Source organism: Tigriopus californicus, chromosome 12 (genome assembly GCF_007210705.1).
Source record: "Tigriopus californicus strain San Diego chromosome 12, Tcal_SD_v2.1, whole genome shotgun sequence".
NCBI classification, from domain to species: Eukaryota; Metazoa; Arthropoda; class Copepoda; order Harpacticoida; family Harpacticidae; genus Tigriopus; species Tigriopus californicus.
The window spans coordinates 11734737-11745853 of NC_081451.1; positions in this window are offsets into that span (position 1 = coordinate 11734737).

Consider the following 11117-nt stretch of genomic DNA (forward strand, 5'->3'; position numbering starts at 1 on the left):
TACCAAACAATCTACATCTTCTATTTTTCAAAGAAAAAAAATCAGGTTGTATCTTCTGAATAATTGACTATAACTTAAAACGGATATAACGTAAATTTGGGCAGGGAGGGGAATTTAATTTTGACGAAATTTACATCATATCAATGTCTCCTAAGCAAAGGACTAGCGATTAATCGAATGCCATTGCGGAGGAGATAAAAGAAAATATGCCCGTTTTTTAAATTAGGTGTACAGATCCAGAGTTCAATATCCAAAAGAAAAGGTCCCAAAGGAGCCACCAAAAGTGCAACAATACGTGGAGAAAATGAATATTTCTTCGCAATGTTTTTACTTTTTTGTTTGAAAATGTACTAACAGTTTTGCCTTTTTCGAGATATCTGAAATCTTTTAAGGGAAATCATATGGAAGATGTCTCAGATGACTTGAGTCCTGCAAAAGTCAGAAAACTTGTGACTGGCACGAGTCCGACTTTTTCCGGAATCGGAATTGCCACAACGCTAATAACAAGCATAACCAAAAGACTGCTGCCGAGTTTCGACAAATGCAATTTGCAACGAGGACATTAAGCAATTGTTGTAAATCAATGTGAAACAGAAGATTTGGAATGTGGCAATCAAACAATACAGAAGCCAAGTGTGGATGTTTCCGTCGTATCATGAGCCATTAGGCAAAGGAACCTCGTTTTTGTCATGATAGTGCAACACTATGGGGACCGAGCGTGTTTGTATAAACATTGCCTCTCTTTTCCAATATGATTTCGTGGCTTATTCCAAGAAAGATCACTTCAGAAGAAAGCCTTATGTTTGTTTAAGGTTACATGGAACCAGTGATGGGCACCAATGGCTAAAAAGTGAACTTGGTTAATCCGTTATTTCAAAACTAGCTTTCTTAATCGTGAACTTCCCACTTTTGATGATATTGTATGACCACGTGATAGTGAGAGAAGCATCAACATCTATGAGGACGTTTAGGGCAATTTCTGACACGGAATAGATTCTTGAAAATATTTGCTTTTCAGTGTTTCAACATACGGATGCATTTAATGAACGAGGAAGGAATAAATGAGATATTGACATTGGCATTTGCCCAATACTATGTAATATTTGCAATTTTTGGAGACAAAAATCTTTTATTTGGCCCCCTTTTTGAGACCAAAAGAAATCATATTTTGACTGAAAAGATCAAATATTTTCTCCACACCTGATGATTATGACATGCCACAAGAAGCATCTTTCTCATATTGCGTGTTATTTCATTCCCTTTTATTTAGACCGTTTGACGGTCTTAATACATGGCATGTATGAAATCCATCTAGTCAACATGGGTCCCTTGAGGGTTTGTTCAGTAAATAACAATGGATCTTGTAACACTCTCATTGTGGATATCATGAAAACTCTGAAATCGGAATCGAAATTGGTGAGAATTTATCTACACTTAGATTTACTCCATTGATATAGATCATGGATGTCACAAGCATGACGTCTCTGAAACTATCGGAGGACCGTTGAGGTAACCAAATACATTTACGTAATAGATTTGCCATTTGTTCCAGAGATTACCAAATTGACGGACCAACTTTTACTTTGCATTCAATAAACCTTGTCATTTGGCAGTGAATAAAAATCGAACCAAAGAACATTTCATTACATACGTAGTTGACCGATCATTGTTTTCAGTGCTAGCTGAACACGGTGTTTTCAATATCCGTTTAAGTGATTGCTCAAATGCCAAGGGATCTGAATATGGTTTTCTCTGTCAAAGAAACAAAAGGAAAAACTTTTGTAAAAAAACGCGTGTTTCAAAGTAGCTCAGATAAGTCTGCTGAATCATTTAAAATATCGGGCGGTCGGAAAAAATCTTTACTCAGCTTGTATTGTTTATTGATTTGACCACTCATGACGCCTGTGGAACTGTAAAAAGAGTATACGCAGATTTTGCGATCTCGCCAGTTTGCTTTCATAACTTGATTTCGCCCCCTTCACTAGCCTCTCCAACTTTTTTTTCTCATTTAGGTACGTACTCCTGTCGTTCATCCTCAAAACCCGAGATTCTCCACTCGCCTTCCAATCGCCTTCTTCTTCGAATTTTTCGTAGTAAGGGAGGAGACAGTCAGACTGGTCTATTTTTCCTTCTTCGTAGCCTCCTTAGCACATGTACATGTCCTCCCCTCTGAGTAGGACGTTCCTGATTGTTATCAAGGCTCCATTCAGGGAGCAAGTGGCAAATGAATTTGACCAATCAAATCTTCTTAGGTAGCCTCGAAAAGCTGGGAAATCCGCCTTAGAATAATCTCGGACATGCTCTAACGTTGATTCGAAGTGCTCCACACTGCTCAAACCAAACTCAGGTACACAATGGTCACTGATTGACACAATTTCCCCTTTGCGACCAGTAGACGACTTTTGACATATCATTCCAAAGGATCAAATCCAAAATATTTCCCGCTTGATGGGTAGGGCAGTCCACCAGTTGAGAAAGAAAGCCACTATGCAAGGCATTCAAGGACATGTCATCACGCTGATATGCCCCACTGACAGTGCTCCAGTCAAAACTTGGATGATTGAAGTCACCCACTACCAATGATGCCTCGTCAAGGCCACTGAAAAAACCGTTAAAATGAATTCTATGCTGGTCATTTGCATTAGGAGAGAGGTACACACAAAAGAGGGACAATACACCAAGGCGCATTCCACATACGTCATCTGTCTGAACCACAATTTCCGAACTTGGTACACCTCTTGCAAGGATGCAAGGACTTTAGAACTTGGCCCTTGTGGTAGATCAGTATCTTCTTTGACTCCACAGTGATGTACTCGGGGACTGGTCAAGTTGTAGTCACGAGCACCCTTCTATGACCATTTCTTAGGCCACAATTTCGAGGCTCTGGGAATTTCCTGAAAACTTCCCTCTCGATTCCTGACATGATGTCTACAAATGGTACAATTACCCGGCAAAGCTCATCATCCGTCGCCCAACCAGGAGCGTTGAAGAACCTTAGAGATGTCGTTATATGTCTCCCCTCGGAGAGTGCAGGACCATCTTTTAACTCCAATATTTCGTTCAAGATGAATTTTTCGCCCAAACCGTTCGTCAATGGAAATGGGACGGGTTGTTTCCACTTTTTGATGGCCTTGTCCACTTCCCACTCGAGTAAGACCTTCAACCTCAGGTCTGCGAAGGCCCATCTCGACGAAAGTAAAACCGGCAATGATTGTTCCAGATACTGATTCATTTGACTACCTGTGACACTTCAGGTCCAATGCAATGGACAAGAGATCAAGGAAAAGACAAGACGGAAAGGAACCGCCCCAGGACTCTCAGAGATTTTCCATAGGTCGACTGAGCTGGAGAATAGCCAAAATCATTCTTTACAACAGAATGCAGCCCAAGCAAAACACACGGGAGTTCTTGGTACCAATCATGGATATTCACCAGATTGGCCATGAGAGACGCCTTTAATAACCAATGATACCGTTCCACCAGGCCATTTGTTTGAGGATGATACGAAGCGATACGCGAGCATTTGAAGCCAAGAAACTGATAAAGCTCATGCCAAAGGGCAGACTCAAACTGCCTCCTACGATCGGTTTTAATATTCTCCGGGATTCCAAACCTGGAGATCCAACCATGAACCAAGGCATCTGTACAGGCCCCACTGGACATGGTTTTCATGGGATAGACCTTTGGCCAACAAGTTCACCGACCCACCAAAATGAACAAGTAGCAGAGTCCGGAAGAAGGTGGAAAAGGTCAAATGATGTCAACATGAAGATGCCCAGATCGGCCACACGGAGGATCAAAATCACGTTGAGCATGGCGAGTATGACGGCCAACTTTCGAACGTTGTCAAGACATGCAGGAGCAAACAAAGTTATGATATCCTTTTTCATGTTGAACCACACAAAATCGGCCTGGATGGCCTGAGTGGTAGGACGTATTCCGGAGTGGCTGAGATTATGAAATGTGCCAATAATCCGATTGACCCATGCTCGAGGGACAATGGGCCGAGTTGATCCAGTAGAAACATCGCACAAGACCGTCACAACACCAACTTCTTTCATTTCGACCTCCAGACCAGAAACCGCACCCGGTAGAGCCTGAACATTGGGGTCCGCTGTTTGAGCATTCCAAAACTCTAACCAATCAATGGCTGAGCCTGTGTTGGAGTTGATCTGAGAGAGAGCGTCAGCCACATAAGTCGACTTCCCATCGACATGTCTAGTATCAGTGGTGTACTCAGAAATTATAGAGAAATGCTGAGACTGACGATCATTCCAAGCCAGGCCTTTGGAATGCATTGCAGAGGCAAGGGGACGATGATCCGTAAAGACAGTGAATGAAGTACCCTCCACAAAATGTCGGAAATGAAGGATGGAGATTTTTTACGGCCAGCAGCTCCCGGTCAAAGGCCCTGTATTTCATCTCGGCCTTCGACAAAAGCCGAGAGTAAAACGCCAATGGTTCCCACCCATAAGCGGCTTGCTGCTCCAGGACGGCGCCTAAAACAGAACTGAACTGGAAGCATCACAGGTAACGGCTAGAGGCAGGTCAGATTTGGGGAAAGTAAGCAAAACGCAACGGGATAGAGCATCTTTCAAGATCTCCATAGTTTGCTGATGTCAAGGAGTGCACACAAAAGAGGTCTTGGGTTTTAACAAATCTCGGAAGGGGCTCATAAGGGACGAACAGCGGTGAATGAAGCGGTGGCAGAAATTCACGAGACCAAGAAGCTTTTGTTGACTTTGCACATCGGACGGAGAGGAGTAATCAATAAAAGCTCGATCCGGAATGGACCCCACTCCTGCAGGTAAAATTTTGTTGCCAAGAAACTCGAAATCATCCACCCCAAAAACGCAAAAGGCATATTTGTTATATATTTATTATTTCATTATGTATATATTATGTTATATTCAAGCAAGCCAAAAGTGGTAACTATGGCTGTTTTGTGCCGATCCTCTTCTGCCATTCGGATCTGATGGTACGCCTTGACCAGATCAACTTTCAAAAAGTTGGTAGGTCCCGACAAATGGGCAGTAAAGTCATGATATGAGGCAAAGGATAGTGGTCAGGGGTTGTTTGGTCGTTGAGCAACCAATAATCTCCGCATGGTCTCCAAGACCCATTACTCTTGGGATCCATATGTAAAGGAGACGAGTAGGATCACGATGAAGGCTGGATCATCAAACTTAGATTTGGGGAAATCGTACTTCATCTTAGAGAGACGACGAGCACGTGAAAAACACGGCAGACCACTGGTTTGAATGAAATGGCGGACATCATGAGAAGCCAGAGCCGATGAGAATGTAGGTTTTAACAAGGATGGGTAGCGATGCATCAGCCATAAAGACGGGGCAATATCAGTAGCATATATTTGATAAATTCCAGCCAGATGGTCCTGTTGAATCGAAGCGTTTGAAAGAGAAGTAGACAAGAGAAAGCAAGATTCCAATAGCCACTTATTTTTTACATCCACCAACAGATCATGAGACCTCAGGAAATTGGCTCCCAAGATTGGCATGGAAACATCTGCAACAATAAACTTCCACTCGAAAATGGTCCTCAAGCCAATATCCACACGGCGTGTCACGGTGCCAAAAGTTGGGATTGAAACGCTGCTGGCATTGACGAGGTGGAAAGCCGAATCAGGACTGATGATTTTGAGTGAAGTAACCAAATGGCGGGGTAGAAGTGATCTGGAAGCTCCAGAGTCCACCAGGTTTAACTAACCGTCAGCGGCCTGTTTCTTAGATATTATTCCGTGGTCTCGATGTCCTCTTGTGCGTGTGGTCCTATCCATCCGGCATTGTTCCGGCGTGTTGATTCCTTCCGGGGATGTTCTCTAACCTGTGGTCCTTTTTTTGCGGTATGTCAAAAAGGGAGGAGATTGCTTCGCTTAAGGCAAGCCAAAGGGGGATTCAAGTGTGCCTTGACTCCGGCCCAGAAATCCGCCCAATTGGCACTCAATGATTGCGTCATTGGTGACGATCCAGTTCTTTGGGATTGGGAAGATTGTCTGCAAAAATATTTATGAGCGGAAGATCAGGTGATTTGTTATCTTGATGCCGATGTGAATGAAGCAGATCTGGCAGTAGACGAACAAACTAATGCCTTTTCTAAGGCCAAATCAATCATCATTGGTTTCCGCAGAGACGTGGATGCTTCAAATCTTCTAGTAGTTGGAGGTAACCAGCCTGACCCTGTTCGTGGTACGCGTATTAACGCTTTGCCATTGCTCAAAGTGGATGCCAAGAAATCCTCAATTTTACATGAGGATACCGACCACAAAATTTTCACTACGTGGCGGCCCTTGTGGGTTAATTATGCCAGTTTTACTCTTTAGATCAACAGGATCAAGCCACTAAGGTCGGCCTTTTCTGGGAGTGCTGTAGCCCAAGGTTTCTTAAGACCATCGTCCATTTGCTTTGGATTAAAAAGGAAACCGGCCTTTCCGTGATAGAGATTCTGGACCTCTTGGACCTTTGCAGCCTCCATAATTTCCATCTCAATATGCGTGACCTCCTAGGTATTTGCCAAAGAGAGGGTCAAGACTACACCTCTTTTTGTGGCACTATCCGCGAGTTGGCCAATTATGCTGATGCTTCCAAGGTAACGGAGGATCGTCTTCTCATTGCTTTATTATTACAGGGCATGAGAGATGACTCTGATAAGGCCAAAACAATGGAACGCAACTTGAAGACTTGAAGGTGCTCTCAAAACGCACGTTAAGCCTCTACTGTCACTTCAATTGACCCTAAAACCTGGATTGGGACAAATCAGTTTTGTCAGATTCAATCCTGAAACTAGAAGTTTTGTTTTTATTGAGATCAATTCTGAGAGTTGTGATCTCATTGTACCTACATTTTTTAAGAAAGAAGATGAATCGCAAGAATGAAGAAAAATAAATTCGTGAAAAAGAACTTCAACTGATTAAAGAGGATGTGATTTGTCTTGTTAGGAATCATGAGACTATTTGGTCATCTCCTCACACGGATCATTTGGACAAGGGGAGGGTCTTGAATGCATTTTCTTTTGGGTGTTTTTTTGCGGGCTTTTCTAACCACTACAGGGAGTGTAATCTCCAGTACTATTAAAATGAAAGATTATAATTCGTCTTACCTTTCAATTTTTATATGATATTTGGTCTACCAACGAATTTGAGTCGGCAGACCGAGCTAATCCTTGAATGTAGGGTTGATCTGGAACTAAATCTAAAGATTTTGTCCAAGTCGGACTTGAAAGATGCTACCGGATCAACAATGTCTACGTATTCCCTACGTATATTAGAGGGCAGCAAATTGAACAATGAAAGAGCCCGAAAATGAAGAAAAAGGGACTTCATTGTTCAAACTAGCCCGGATTCTCAAAGGCTTGGAGGTGCTCTCAACACGCACATCAAGCATCTCACAGCATGTCAAGAATGTCACAAGTATTGACCCTAAAACCTGGATTGGGACAAACCACATATATACCTTTCGAACTGTTGAGAAAGGTGCAAGTGAACTATTGAAACGGTGAACTTTATTAATGAGTTAGAAGGGAGACAGCTTAGATCGAGTCAGGAAAAACGAGCTCCCTAGCAGTAGTTCTCGTAAGGTAAGTGGTAGAACCTGATCGGCTGTGAAATATAAGTGGAGATACGAGGATAGATAAAGAGAAGTACGTGCTTAATAGATTTGATATCTTAACACCTTCCCCCGAGCTGAAAACTCATGGTATGAATCTTGAAGGTTGTTATTTTGCTCTAGAGCTTCGTCGAATTGGAGGTTGTGTTTTTTCATTTGGATGGTCAGGTATCTTCATTTGATGAGGATTGGGAATGGTTTGAGGAAATATGGGGCGTACAAATGTTGTATTTAAAGAAATAGTTCAACAAAAACTTCATAAGATCTTTCATTGTTCTTCACTGACTTAATTGATCCAATCCTTGTCCATTTCTTTGATTGCAAGTCTTGAATACGAACATCTGTTCCAACGGCGAGGGGAGAAAGGGGATGGGGTTGACATATCATGCAATTCTTTTGATTGGGATTCCTTATCGCGACGGGTTATTTAGACACAATCAAGATTAAGATCAGACAAGCGATTAAAGCCTTTCCCGAGGAGGTACAGAGAGTACGTTGGCGGCGGTTAAAAACCTATTGAGCTGGGCTCAATCCGTTAGAACGTGGAGTAATTCTCCAATGCAGAAGTGCCAGGTGGAAATCAGGCCATGTTTGGTCATGTTTATCGAGAAGCAGCTTCATGGCCTTAAATGCCGCTTCGGCATGTCCATGCGATCTTGAGTTGTATGGTGAACTGAGCTCATGAGTGATCATGTACTTATCACAAAATATTGAAAATTCTGTCCAGAATCGTGGGCCACCGTTGCGGGAGGGGATACCCCCCTGGATGAACCATTCAAATAAAATAATTGTAACACCAGTCGTATCCAGGCACTTCAATTTTGAAACGGAAGGATAGCAGTCCACGATAACCATGTAGTTTTTGCCTACAAGTTCAAAGATATCAATGGAGGCTTGTTCAAACTGACGAGAGAATGAAGTTTGAATTAGTGGCTCATTGCAATGGCTGGGCAAATTTTCTTGGCATATTTTGCATTCCGAGATCATTTGATCAATCTCGTGATTGATTCTCGGCCAAAAATACAAAGCCTTGGCCAAAGACTTTGTGCGGCGTTTACCTTGATGGGATCGATGCAATTTTGCTAAATTTAAGGGGCGGGCAATTGATGGGACAACGATCCTTGTGCCATGTAATAGCATAAGTCCTGTAGAATCGTCATCTGACAATTCCACATTCTGGATTACAGCATGGCTGGATGTGTTTGTGGCAATGAAATAGGGATCATCCCAGATTTAATTGCCATTCTGAGTGATTGGTAGCCTGGACCATCTTTGGCAACTTGAATCAGGTTGTCTAATGCTCTGCCATTTGAAATGGTGACCGCAAATATTCTGAATGACTCATTTGGGACATCAGAAGAGGACGGATAAAAGACGGGGGACCGTGAGAGTGCATCCGCGATTTGATGTGTCTTGCCGGGGACCCAGCCGACTTTAAAGGTATATTCAGCCAGTTTGATTAGAATCCTCTGTAATCGTGGATTCTCCATCGCATCAAGGTTGGAACCACGGAATACTCCTCGAAATGGCTTGTGGTCTGTGATCACATTGAAATTGAGTCCCTGTAAATTCAGTCGACAACGCAGAATGGTCCATTGAATGGCCAAAGCTTCAAACTCGATGGTTGCCTAACCACTTTCAGCAGAAGCTAGGAAGCAGGAACCACATTGGACAAGGCGGGTCGTCCCGTCAGTATGTGTTTGAATCAATGCGAAGCCAATGCCACGTAATTTGGATGCATCCGCGAGTAAAGTTGTTGTGAGCGATGGGTTGAAATGGGCCAGAACGGGACCATTGGGATCAATCAAAACAGACTTTGCAGATTCGAAAGGGTTTTCATGTTCTGGGAGCCATTGATATACTATCCCTTTTTTTAAGAAGCGTTCGAAGAAGACTTAGAGCGTGTGTCAAATCTGGAGAAAATTGTCCCACCTGGTTGGCTAAACCGAAAAAGGATCTCAGCTCTATCAGGCTTGTTGGAGGAGGAAGTTCAATTGCTGCGACTTTGCTTGGATCAGGCTTGATACCATCAATGCAAACAATAAAAACAGTAAATTTTACCGATTGCCCAATTTGGGCTTTCTCCTGCAAAAGAGTGATGTTGGTTTCGTCACATTTCCGGAGCAACTGTATAATTCTCTTCATGAGACTTCAAAACTTGAAGGCTGAATTAGGATGTCATCGACCATCTTTTTAATGACTTTGAGTCCAGCAATCGCCCTGTATGCTCGTCGACAATATTCATCCCCAGAAGCGTTTAGCCCCATGGGGGCTCGACAAAATCGGAATCTCCCACAAGGGGTGAGGAAGGTCGTAAGGGCTCGTGATTCCTCATTTTATTTGACCTGCCAGAAACCTTTCACTGCATCCAGAACAAAGAACCATTGAGAATCCGCAGGGATGGAGGTCGAAAGTTCCATAGGTGACGGAAAGGGATGAACGGGCCGTTTGACATATTTGTTCAACCCTGTATAATCAACAACCAATCGGACCAATCCATTTGGCTTTGGTAGAACCAGACATGGACTGACCCAGGTAGAGTGAGTCTTAACGCGTTCGATGATTCCAGATCCTGGCATATATGCAAGCTCAGCCTCAGTTGCGTCACGGTACGCAGAAGCAATATTTTGTGCCGTTGTGACATGAGTTGGTTGGATAACAACGTCATCTCATAAATAGATTTGCATGGGTGTACCCTTCATTGCCTTGAGAGTTTTGCTTGCCTCAAAGACATTTGGGAAGGACTCGAATAAAGCTTGTAGCTTTGATCTGGCAATAGCTGCATTAACGAATGGGGAGCAGTTTCTTGCATGGACCATAGAGTTTTCGAGTTTTGGAAACGTAGGCTGAATCATTCCAAGTTTGATCATGTGGTGCCAGGAGAGCAATAATTCATCATGGAGATCGGGTGCGACGAATGCAACGATGGAGGCTTGGTATTTATTGCCATGCTTCATGAGCAATTGAACAGAACCGGAGCATTTAAGTGGGGAGCTTGAATGAAACGAGGGTTTCTGTTGCTCCCGTGTCGGGTAGAGCATTTAGTCGAAATGGCGAACCCGCATTATGAGCAAGCACTTTGAGCTTTTGTTTTTGTTTAGATTTCAGACAACTGAAACCTAAATGTCCAACAGTGCCGCACTTGCTACACTTCTGACCCTTGGCAAGGCATTGCTGAGGCTCGTGTGGGGCTTTTGCTTTACCACATCTCATGCAAGTTCCAGGGGGAATGTCTTGTGGGTGTTGAATGTGAAATTTTCCTGGTTTGTGTCATTTTTTCTTCTCACCACTCAAACCATTTGAAACTGTGGCAACGAGAGTCTGGTGTGGGGAATCACTCGACACATTCATGGAGTCCTCTACTTGAGATGCCGTCTCCCAAGACCTGTCAATGGAGGCCAATATGCCCAGAGTTGGATCAGGCTGACGTAAGATTTCCTCTTTGAGTTTCCAATCCGTGGTTCCAATTACCAATCGAAGAACGTTAAGATCGTC